Below are 11,636 nucleotides of genomic sequence, written 5' to 3' on the forward strand. Positions count from 1 at the left end.
TTTTCAGCACGCGGACCATATCACCAACCTCCATAACCCACCTCTCATCTCAACCCAGTGCCCCATCCACCAGGACGCCCCGCTTCTCTCCACCTATGCTCCCTCTCCTGCGCTTCCCCCCGGCTCTCTACCTCTCCCTCCTCCAGCCAACATCTACACGCCCCACAGGATGTTCTGCTGAACACCTCTGCCTAGACCCCTGCACGGACCTAAAATCTGAGCCCCAGCCCGACCCGGCCCGAAAAGGTTTTCAGGATTCTCTGGCCCGACCCGAGCCTGACTTTTTTTAACCAACTAAATGAAAACAAAGTGCGTCAATCCTGACCAATGTGTTAAAAGACGAGCAGGATCCGATCAATTTGTTTTTCCCTCGTTTACCGTCACGGAGATAACGGCGCACTGGCTCTGGTGGTAATCAAGTTAAATTTGATCTCTTTCCAACAATTTTCACAAGCAAACAAAACAGTCTAAAGCAGGGCTTGTGTTGACCGGATAGTTACCGTGTTTGGCCGTTTATTTTGACAGAGAAAGAATAGAAAGAATTATCCCGACGCATGCAGACAAACTGACATTTTATTCGTTACACACATCGCAGATGTAGCTAAATCACCCAAGAAAAGATTCCCATCTGAACATCTGAGCTGCTCAGCGCATATGTGCACAGCGAGCTGAAGTTGTGGAGAGGGGCTTGGAGCGCATCGCAGAACCAGAGCGCATGCGGGAAGGTTCCTCCCACTGAAGCGAGTGTTTTCCAAACCCTGTCTCTCAGAGAGACTTGTCCCTTAGAAAATGTTCCCTGATTATGAAACTTTGGCTGAATAGTGCTTGTTCCTGTCTCCAATGTGCGACACATCCAGGAGGAGAATCCCAGAATCTCTTCAGCCCAGGAAGCGCCTATGATTACGCACAAGCGTGACCCGTCAACCCGGTCTCACAGTAAGACCGGGTTGGACCTGTTCAGGTTTACGCAGACAATCTTTACATAGAATTGACTTACAGATATAAAATTAATTCAGTAAAATATAAAACATTTTATTTAAATATCCATTCATTATTTTACAAGCACAGAGAGCCGCATCAGAAGGATGGGAGAGCCGCGGGTTGTGACATGTTTTCTCCAGGACCAGAGAGGACGCAAACTCAATACATCTCTTTTATTGTGAGGTAATAGGAGCGATTTGTGGCAGCGGCAGCACGAGTGGCACTTGCAGTGGCAGCTCTGACTCTTCCGGGTGGTGCCACGGCTTTTAGTGGCACCTGCCACTGCTGCCATGGCCGCTGCCACTGCTGCCACAGCTGCCACGGCCCATGCCACTGCTGCCAAGACACTTCCAGGTGGTGCCACGACTTTTAGTGGCACCTGCCACTGCTGCCACGGTACCTGCGGCTGCCACAGGCTGTAGTGACCTCAGTAATTGCAGCACTTATTGCATCATCGGCCTCATCATGCCAACGTTTTTATTTTTTACTTTATTAACAAAATCAAAACAAACAAGGCTGTCACCGAAAATATTTGAAATATTTCAAGCGGTTTACAAATGCATTTCCCAGTCACTCCAGGCATATACAGTGTAATGCAATCAGAAGCGTTAATGCATTTATTTTTTCCATCATTTTTATTGCTCCCCCAGACAAATCTGTGACAGCTCTAGTGGAAGATCCACAGACACTTCCGGGTTGAGGACCGGCGGGTCACCGGCCTCCGGTACGGAGTCAGGAAGCAGGGGATTACCAGAGGCAGATGGAGAGCGCCAGAGCAGTTCTCAATTTCTGAAATAATTTATGACAACTGCTACCAATGTGGATTGTGGAATAAAAAGAGATAAACTGTTAGTTTTCTCAATATTGTCATTGCAATCGCAGCAGATAACGCCATCTGCCGGCTTAAAATGGTTATTGCAGTACATTTTAAACAACTTTTTTGTAACTATTTCAATCTTCGTTTTCACATACATTCAGTTTAAAATGTAACCTACATTCAACGTACTGAAGAATAAAGCAAATACAAATGACCTCAGATGAGGAACATGAAAATTACATTTAGAACTTGCAACAATTACCACATGACACTACACCATAAAATAAATTATGATGCAAAATAATAATAAAATAAAAATAAAATATCATCAACAAACAAAAAATGTTCAGTGGTTGATATTTCAGCATTATATTTCAAACATGTTTGATTCATTGGACTGTAATTTAAAGAACAAGAAACTCAGACATTGTTTCGTACAACTCAGTTATAGATTGGTTATTTTCTGATACTACTTTTAGAGATGTTGTAAATTGTTTTATTTCATTTTTAAAATGGTTAATGTTAGGCTTGCTGTTTTTCCATTTAGTTTTATGTATATGGTATTTTCCCATGATGAAAATAATATTCACCATTTTGGATATCTTTTTTGGCAGAGCATCCATGTAGATCAACACTTTAGATTTGTTAAGCCATACATCATTTCTCTCAATATTTAATAATCGATAAACATCCTCCCAAAAACCAGTTGTTACTGAACACGAGAAGAAAAGGTGCTCAATGGTTTCACATTCTGTCATACAAAAGACACACTGGTTCACTTCAAAATTAAATCTTTTTCTTAATGTTTCGGCAGCTGGATTGATATTATGTATTATTTTGAATTGAATTTCTTTCAACTTGGGTGCAATTGGCCATTTTAGATAGCTGCATGGCTGTAGTTTCCTTTCCTGTGATTTTTATTTTCTTTGATTTGTCAATATCATAGAATAACTATTTTTAACATACTTCCAAGTACTTTGTTTTTACATTTTTGTTCACCTTATTTAAATTTGCCAATTTTCAACTCAGGAAGTTTAATCACCACATTTGAATTAAGCAAGGTATTTTTAATCATGAATTTAAGGGAAGTGGAATAGCTCTACTGATTTGATTAAACTCTCTAACAGAGCATTTAAAATTAAATTTTTCGACAAAACATTCAAATTGTAACAAATTGCCATTTTTATCCATCAAATCTGTCACATATAAAATCTGTTTGTCATACCATTCTTCTTTGAATTTAGTCTTCCTATTAATTACAATGGCTCTATTATTCCACAAGGTGGAGCTATGCGGTGTAAAGTTGTGGCTGAATATCATTTTCCAGTAGAGCAGAATTTGTTTATGGAAGTCAGATAGTTTGATTGGTAATTTATATATTTCAAAGTCACATTTTAACAGGAATTCTAATCCTCCAACCTTTTGGAAAATATATTTTGGTTTGTGGAACCATATAGAATGTGTCTGTGAAGGTTCTCAGTCATCCAGGTCATTGTAGTCTAAGGAGCTTTGAAAGAAAAGCGTCTGGACTTAAAGCACCGTCCCTGTTACTCTCTAAATATGTACAGTAAATACAAATACAAATTTATACAATATTACTAAAAGAAGAATTACTAAACAGAGATTTATTCTACAGGATAAGGTGTAAATTGGCCATGGTAAAATTTATAAATAATGTGTTATTGACAAGAACGTACATTGGAAGTTTTCAATGATACATTCAATGATACATTAATGAAATATTGGCCATTAAAAACAGTTGTAAGGACCAGTTCCTCTCCAAGAATGTTAAGTGTTTCCAGTGTTTTCTAGGACATCATTAAATTCAGATGTTAGGAATTCAGCCAAAAGCTATTGCTGTTGAAAGCAAATGCCATTTTTATTCAGATAAGTTTAACCATATGAAAAAAGATATTATTTGCCAGTGCAAATGTAAACAGAAGCAGAAAGCTTAAAATTAACGGCTTTCGTTTTACTTTATGCAAATAGAAATTAAAAGGTACAGAACCTTAAACAACTGTTTCACAGTCTTGTGCAAAAACTTACACACTTCAAGTATCCAGAAACATTCAAATGCAGTTAATGTATCATTGAATGTCAATATTATAAATATACTGCACAACTATGCAGTCATGGAATTATGGTAACTGCAAAAATGTTTTTAAATTGATGACCTGAATTGAATCAATATCGGATCGGAATCGATCGGATTAGATATTGATAATCGATTTTGCTCCAGGAGCTACCTGCCATCATCTCCGCGGCTGCAGTCCGCAAGGGGCTAGCCGTGCCAGAACCGGCTCCGCCTGAAGCAGATGATTTGGCGGGAATTTTCGGGGCAACACAAACGCGCTGTCCAGACCCCATCTGGCCGCGCTTCCCCGCTGCCATGAGCTGCTGGTCCGCCGCATTCTCCGAACCTGCTAAGGTCAAAGTGCCAATTTCCACATATGCGCCCATTACCAAGGTCAAGTGCTTCTCCGACCAGGGCTGGCCATCCGTTCCTCCACTGGAGCCGGACTTGGCCTCGCTGTTTGGTGCCAAGAACTACCTCACTGGCCCGCGAGCAGTTCCCGCTTCTAAGCATGACCAGCTGCTGACGCAGCTCACTGATCGTGCACACCAGTGTGCCTTCCAGACCGGCGCTGCAGGAAATAACATTGCCCTTCTTGCCTTTGTCATTTCCAAAATGGTGGAAGAGCTTGACGTTCCTGACGAGTCGAAAACCATCATTACTAAAACTGCTGATTCCATTCTCAATCTGTGTGCTGCTGTACTCAGCGGTTCTGCTCACATTGCTGCCTGGCAGACCCTTATCCAGTGGGCCTTGTGTCTCACGGCCCTGCCCTCCATTCCTGAACACCTGCACAGAGAGATGCTGGAAGGCCCCATCAGCTCTGATGTTCTGTTTGGTCCCCATCTTAGGAGTGTCATCGAGAGGGCTCAGAAGACAGCTGAACTGTCAGCCACGGTGTGAGACCTGGTCCACCCTCGGTCCGCCTCTCACTCCGGCCGTTCCTCCAGAGGATTGGACGAATGGCGCGGAAACTTCAGACACCCAGCTGCTCCGCCCACCCCACCGAGCCGGCCTCCTGCTTAGGTTCCATCTCAGCGGGACCAGAGAGTTGGCAGCCAACAGTTTCGAAAGAGCCAGCAGATACCATCTTGGCCGTCACAGTCGCAAGAACCTCGCTGAAAGCAACCACGAAAATGACTCGTTGGGGGGGGAATGTGTGTGCTTCTGACTGTAATGTTAACTCTGTGAATGATTTTGGTTTTGAAAAAAAAACCCAAAAAACGTCACATTGAGAGCACAATCCTACAGTCCTCTGCCGAATCCTCACACATGTTCCCCACACCAAGCACTGCGACACACCTGCATGTTCACGCAGTCAGTCATATTACACGAGCAGCTGTAAGGGTGCGCTCCATTTGCGCACTGGCCTTAGCTTCCAGCCAGGCCCAACACATACCGCTCCCCCCACAACGTAGGGTGGGACGGGATGTCATGGCGCTATCATGACCACACGCAGCGACACAGTGAGCGGCTCCATCTGCTGGCACTTTGTCGTCCCCATGCATGGGTCTGGCTCCCACTCGTCCTTTATCTTTGGAATCCACGCTCTACGGTGCGGTTTAGCCTCTTCCAGCTGTTTCACACTCGCCCTTTCGAGCGCAGCCCTTTGTGGGTCGCTCCCAGTTCTCTGGTGCGAGCGACGGCGATAAGGGCGCGAACCCAGTCCTCAGACGTTGTTCACGTGATTTCGAACACGCGTCCGCTGTCGGAACGCGCGCAAGAATGGCGCCGCTTTTGTCTCATGAGCAAATGGATATCGGACACCATTCAATGCAGTCACACACTCCATTTTCAGTCCGCTCCTCCTCCCTTCAACGGGATCGTGGAGACGACGTTCACATCACAGGAACAATCTCAGGCCCTGGAGCTGGAGCTACAGGAACTTCTGTCCATGAACGCCATTTCCCAAGTCCCTCGCGGACAAGAGCTCTCAGGCTTCTACTCCCGCTACTTTGTAGTACCGAAGAAGTCAGGAGGAATGAGACCAATTATCGACCTTTCCCTGTTTCATAGCAGTGATGCATTTCCGCATGTTAACAATGAGGCAAGTCCTAGAATACGTGCGCTCCGGGGACTGGTTCAAGTCGATTGACCTGAAAGACCCATACTTTCACGTCCCAGTAATACCCAAACACCGGAAGTTCCAGTGCTTTTCAATCAAGGGAGTTCAATACCAGTTCAATCGTCTCCCTTTCGGCTACTCGCTAGCCCCGCGCACCTTCTCCAAATGTCTGGAGACCGCTCTGCAGCCATTGCGCACGGCGGGAATGAGGGTTTTATTTTACCTGGACGATCTGCTCCTATGCGCCCGGTCCAAGGACAAGGCGTCAGAGCAAACCAGGAAGTTAATAGAGCATCTGTCAACCCTGGGGTTTTCCATAAACTGGGAAAAGAGCTCCATCCTTCCATCCCAGTCGATTGTGTTTCTTGGGGTGGAGCCTCCCTAATGAGAGCACGTTTGTCTCCGACGAGAGCAGCAGATCTCACCACGGTGATCTCCCGCGTGCAACCCTGCAAGATTGGGAGAGCCCTGTTAGTCATGAAACTTCTGGGCATGATGGCTGCAGCCCACGCTGTGGTGCCGTTAGGTTTACTACACACGAGACACCTACAGCGTTGGTTCATCTGCCTCCGGGTACACCCGATACGTCAGAAGACACAGATGTTGAGGGTTCCCCAACTTCCTGTCCCTAATTACCTTCTTTTTTAAAGGGGCAACATCATCTAATGCCACACGTAAAGAGGAATTCACATGATGAACTAAGGCATCAATTTGTGAGGGGCTAGAACTGAAAATATTGCCCTCTGCTACATGCCTCTGAGATGCTGAGGACAGTAAAGATGGAACAGTTGATTTAAAAGACGCAACTGCGTTGTCAGATAGAGACCGACTATAATGAAATTTACTTTCATGTCTCGAGAACTCAGTTATAAAAAACTCAAAGGTTATCAGAAAGTGGTCCGAGAGGACTGGATTATGTGGAAAGATTGTTATTTCCTCACACTCAATGCCATAAGTCAGAACAAGATCCAATGTATGATGGCAGGAGTGGGTGGAGCTATGTATTCTTTGAGTAAAACCAATTGAGTCTAAGATATTACTAAAGGCTACATTGAGGCAATCATTTTCGATGTCCACATGAATGTTGAAATCCCCCACTACAATGACTTTATCAGTATTTAGCACCAAATCAGATAAAAAAATCAGAGATCTGATCCAAAAACTCAGAGTAAGGGCCTGGTGGACGATATAAAACTACAAACAAGAGTGGTTTTACAGTTTTGCAATCTGGATTAGGAAAACTAAGAATAAGATGTTCAAACGAACTGTAGCTATTAATCTGTAAGGGACTGATTAATAAGTCCGAATGAAAAATGGTTGCCACTCCTCCTCCTCGCCCTGTACTTCGAGCAATGTGATGATTTAAATAATTTGAAGGAGTCGACTCGTTTAAGCTAACATAGTCCTCTTGCTGCAGCCAGGATTCTGTGAGAGAGAGCAAAGAGATCTGATTATCATAAATCAACTCATTAACTAACAAAGTCTTAGAAAAAATGGATCTAATGTTCAACAACCCACATTTAATTTTTCTAGTTTTCTGCTCAGTTGAATTTGTTCTAATATTTATGAGATTTCCATGATTTGCTTTATTAAGCCTGATATTTAATCTGTGTGATTTTGGCCGTGGGCAGGACACTGTCTCTATGGGGTAGTGGGTGGGTAACAGTACAGAAGCTGCAGAGGGGTGGGTTAAACTACGACTCTGCTTCCTGGTCTGGACCCTGGGTTGTCATGGAGATCTGATAAAACTGGCTATATTCCTAGAAAGAAGAGCTGCACCATCCAAAGAGGGATGGATGCCGTCTCTCCGCATCAGACCAGGTTTTCCCCAAAAAGTTTTCCAATTATCAATATAGCCCACTTTGTTTTCAGGACACCACCTAGACAACCAGCGGTTGAAGGACAGCATGCGGCTAAACATGTCGTCACTGGTCCGATCAGGCAGGGGGCCAGAGAAAATTATGGAGTCTGACATTGTTTTGGCAAACTTACACACCGAAGCAAATTTAATTTTAGTGACCTCCGATTGGCGTAACCGGGTGTCGTTACCGCCAGCGTGAATAACAATCTTACTGTATTTACGCTTATGCTTAGCCAGCAGTTTCAGATAAGATTTAATGTCGCCCGCTCTGGCCCCAGGTAAACATTTAACTATGGTTGCTGGAGTCTCTAATGCCACGTTTCTGACTATGGAGCTGCCAATGATCAGAGTCGGCTTGTCAGTGGGTGCGTCACTGAGCGGGGAAAATCTATTAGAAACGTGGACGGGTTGGTGGTGGCCCACGGGCTGGGTTCTATGCTTCCTGCGTACCGTCACCCAGCCGGCCTGAGGTCCCGGCTGCTCGGGTTCCACTGGAGGGTCGCTACGGGGTTGTTCTGAGCTAGTTAGCCCCGCGCTAGCTAAGTAACTACGGCTGTTTACAGGTTTTTCAACAGCGCGGAGCCGGGACTCCAATTCTGACACCCTCGCCTCCAAAGCTACAAAAATGCTACATTTATTACACGTACCATTATCACTAAAGGAGGCAGAGGAGTAACTAAACATCTGACACAGAGAGCAAGAGATAGGAGACGGAGAAGCAGAGACAGAAGTAGCCATAGCCGTGCTGAGGCTAAGCTAACTGGACGAGCAGCAAACTGTTCAGTACCAAATAAACTGTGTGCAGACTCAAATGGTTCCCTAAAAGCTAGGTGGAACAACAGAAAATGTGCGTTTTAGCGTGCTTTTGTGCTACAATAACTCAGAGATATCCAAGTACAGAGAAATTAAATCAGCTTTAGCGAGCCCCAAACACCAAACAGCTACACGGAGTGCAACACTGAAAACAGGAAACAGGAAACGCCTTACCGCCAGGTGCAGCCTGTAATCCCAACGAATGAGGTGTCCCAGCAGCCATGCCGGAACCACAGTCGTCCAAGGCCAACGAGCCGGAGCACCACCCAGGAGTAGTCGATGCAGATGACGAGTCACGGATCCACCCCCAGGAAGCAGGATCCACACAAGCTCAGCAGAGGAGAGAGAGCACAGTGTAGGCACTTCAATGTAGACACGACAAAAGTGCATTTCATGTCATCAAAGAAATAAAAAATAATAAAAACCTAACTCTATGAGTGCCTTTTGTACTATGTGTTAGTTTTATGTGTAATTACCCATGAAGTGAAGAAATGGATGCAGCCCTGACTGTGTATGATGCAAAAAGGAATGATGCGAGAAGCAGAAAAATGAAAGAAACCCTAACTGGTATCAGTGAATCCTCACTGTAAATACTTGTGTCAGGACAGGGGCAAAATTGGTTATAGCCCCGTAGGATAAATCAAAGAATTGATAATCACAAACATAATTTTCACTGTAAAAATCAACTGGTCAAAGGTACTATAAAAAAACAGAAATGTAAATCAGTACTAAAATGTAAATCAGTGGTTAGTAATCATGTTCATGTTAATGTACCCTTAAGGAATTGTGATTAGTAAAGATTAAAAAAAAAAAAAATTTTGGACAACAGTACTATGTGACCTAACCCACTCACTGTTACCTGGCCTTCTACCTGACTCCAGGAGCCCACAGCACGTCCGTCTCAACACACCTTAAGTCTGCACGTGACGTATAACAGGAAAGACAACCATGTACACTCACAAACAAACAAATTTGTGTAACCAGAGATAGAAATCTGTGGAACCAACGGGACGTATTTATCACCCCCCTTTTGAAGTCGGTGGATTGTTGTTGTTGGTATCGGCCAAATCTGTGGGACCCTTGTGCAGTTTGATATGGTCCCTGTGTACCCATTTGTAGACGGGCGCCTTGTTTTTGTCGGCGATCTTGATCTGATACACGACCGGAGAGATCTTATCTGTAATCAGGTATGGACCCGACCATCTGGGCAAAAGTTTCTTAGCCAGCTTCCCCGAGGTCGCATTGTTGTTACCCGTTTTGGGAGCGAAAATGTAGTACCAGGCCTGGTCACCTACATCGAGTTCGGAATGTGAGGCTTTCTTATCGTAATAAGTTTTTCTGCCTACAGATGACTTTTCCAGAGATGCCTGTGCGAACGAGAATGCTGCAAGCAGGGGAGTTTGCAGGTTCTGGTCGTAGAAGTGATGGTTTAGAAGAGTCTGAGGGGGCCTGGCTGGCGGGACTGACGCGATGGCGTCGTCCGAGCAATGTTGGCACGAAGCCAAACCCATGCCAAGAGGGCTACGTCGGTTCTGGGCGTAGCGCACCTCGATATCGAAGCTTTGAAGAGCCAGCAGCCACGAAGCAATTTGCGAATTGGTCACCACACCATCTCTGATGCGCTGACTGTTAAGGAAGGTCACCGGCTGGTGCTGTGTCTCAATGATGATTTTCTGTCCGCCAATGCAGTTCGCAAAGTACTTAACGGCCCACATGGTGGAAAGCAAAGCCTTTTCACAGTCCGAGTATTTCAACTCAGGTCCAGTCAAGAGCTTACTAGCATAGGCCACGACACGCCTGTCGCAGTCATGAATCTGGTAGAGACCAGCACTCAAACAGTGAGCTGAGAAACCAACCTCAAGATGGAACTCCTTGTCACAGTCGGGGAGCGCCAAGCACGGAGCCGAGCACATGGCGGCCTTCAGGTCATCCATGGCCTGCTGGTGCTGCTCCGCCCACTCGAACGCCACATCCTTCTTCAACAGATTAGTCAGAGGTCGTGCCAACTCAGCGTAATGTTCCACGAACTGACGCGAGTAGTTGCAGACCCCCAAGAAGCTGCGAAGTTCGGAGACGTTTGTCGGAGGTGTGATGGTGGCAACACCCTGAATCCTGCCAAGCTGAGGCTGCACTCCCTGTGGTCCCACAAGGAGGCCAACGTACTGAACTTGTGACCTGCACCACTGTCCCTTGGCGAGAGAGATCTTAGCACCCGCCGCCGCGAGCTGACCCATGACATGGTCCAGTTCGGCCAGGTGGTCATCCAACTTACGCCGACGAATAAGAATGTCGTCGACATAGATGAGTGTCCCACGCTCTCGAGCATCGGGGCAGGCCTTGTTCAAGAAGATGTTGAACTCAGCTGGCGAGTTGGAATAACCAAAAGGACACCGGGTGAAGGTGTACTGCCGGTTGGCGAAGGAGAAAGCAAGTTTGTGTTGGTCCGATTCGTGGAGGGGAATCGTCCAGAATCCAGACGCAATGTCAAGGGTGGAAAAGTACTTAACATCTTTCACTTTTGGAAGCTCCTGCTCCAGGCGTGCCATAGGCCACCTAGACAAGGGGACCTGTTTGTTGAGTTGCCGGTAGTCAATGGTAAGTCGCCACTTACCATTAGGCTTCAGTACCGGCCACAACGGAGCCGAGTATGTGCTGTTGCAGGGTCGAATGACCCCGTTAGCCAAGAGGCTGTCTAGTCTTGGCCCTTAAGCTAGCTGCTATTGGAAGGATGATCTCAGCATCAGCCAATCATGAAGAGCTTAAATGTACGCCCACCAATGGTGGGCACCCCTTGTGGGTATATAAGTGGAGCAACTTCACTGGTCGCCTCCGTTATCTCTTCAAGCCAAGCTTAAGAGCTTTCTTTAAAGAGCAAATTATCTAGAAACAACATTCAACTCACCAGCCATGTCCAGCAATGCAAGGACCTGCCCGGCCTGCCAGACGGGCTCCATCTCCAGCGGCAACCTGCACGTCAAATGTGAGGTCTGTCTCGGGCTCATCACGCTGGCCTGGCCTTGACCCC

The sequence above is a fragment of the Nothobranchius furzeri genome, unplaced genomic scaffold (genome assembly GCF_043380555.1).
Source record: "Nothobranchius furzeri strain GRZ-AD unplaced genomic scaffold, NfurGRZ-RIMD1 Scf049, whole genome shotgun sequence".
NCBI lineage: Eukaryota > Metazoa > Chordata > Actinopteri > Cyprinodontiformes > Nothobranchiidae > Nothobranchius > Nothobranchius furzeri.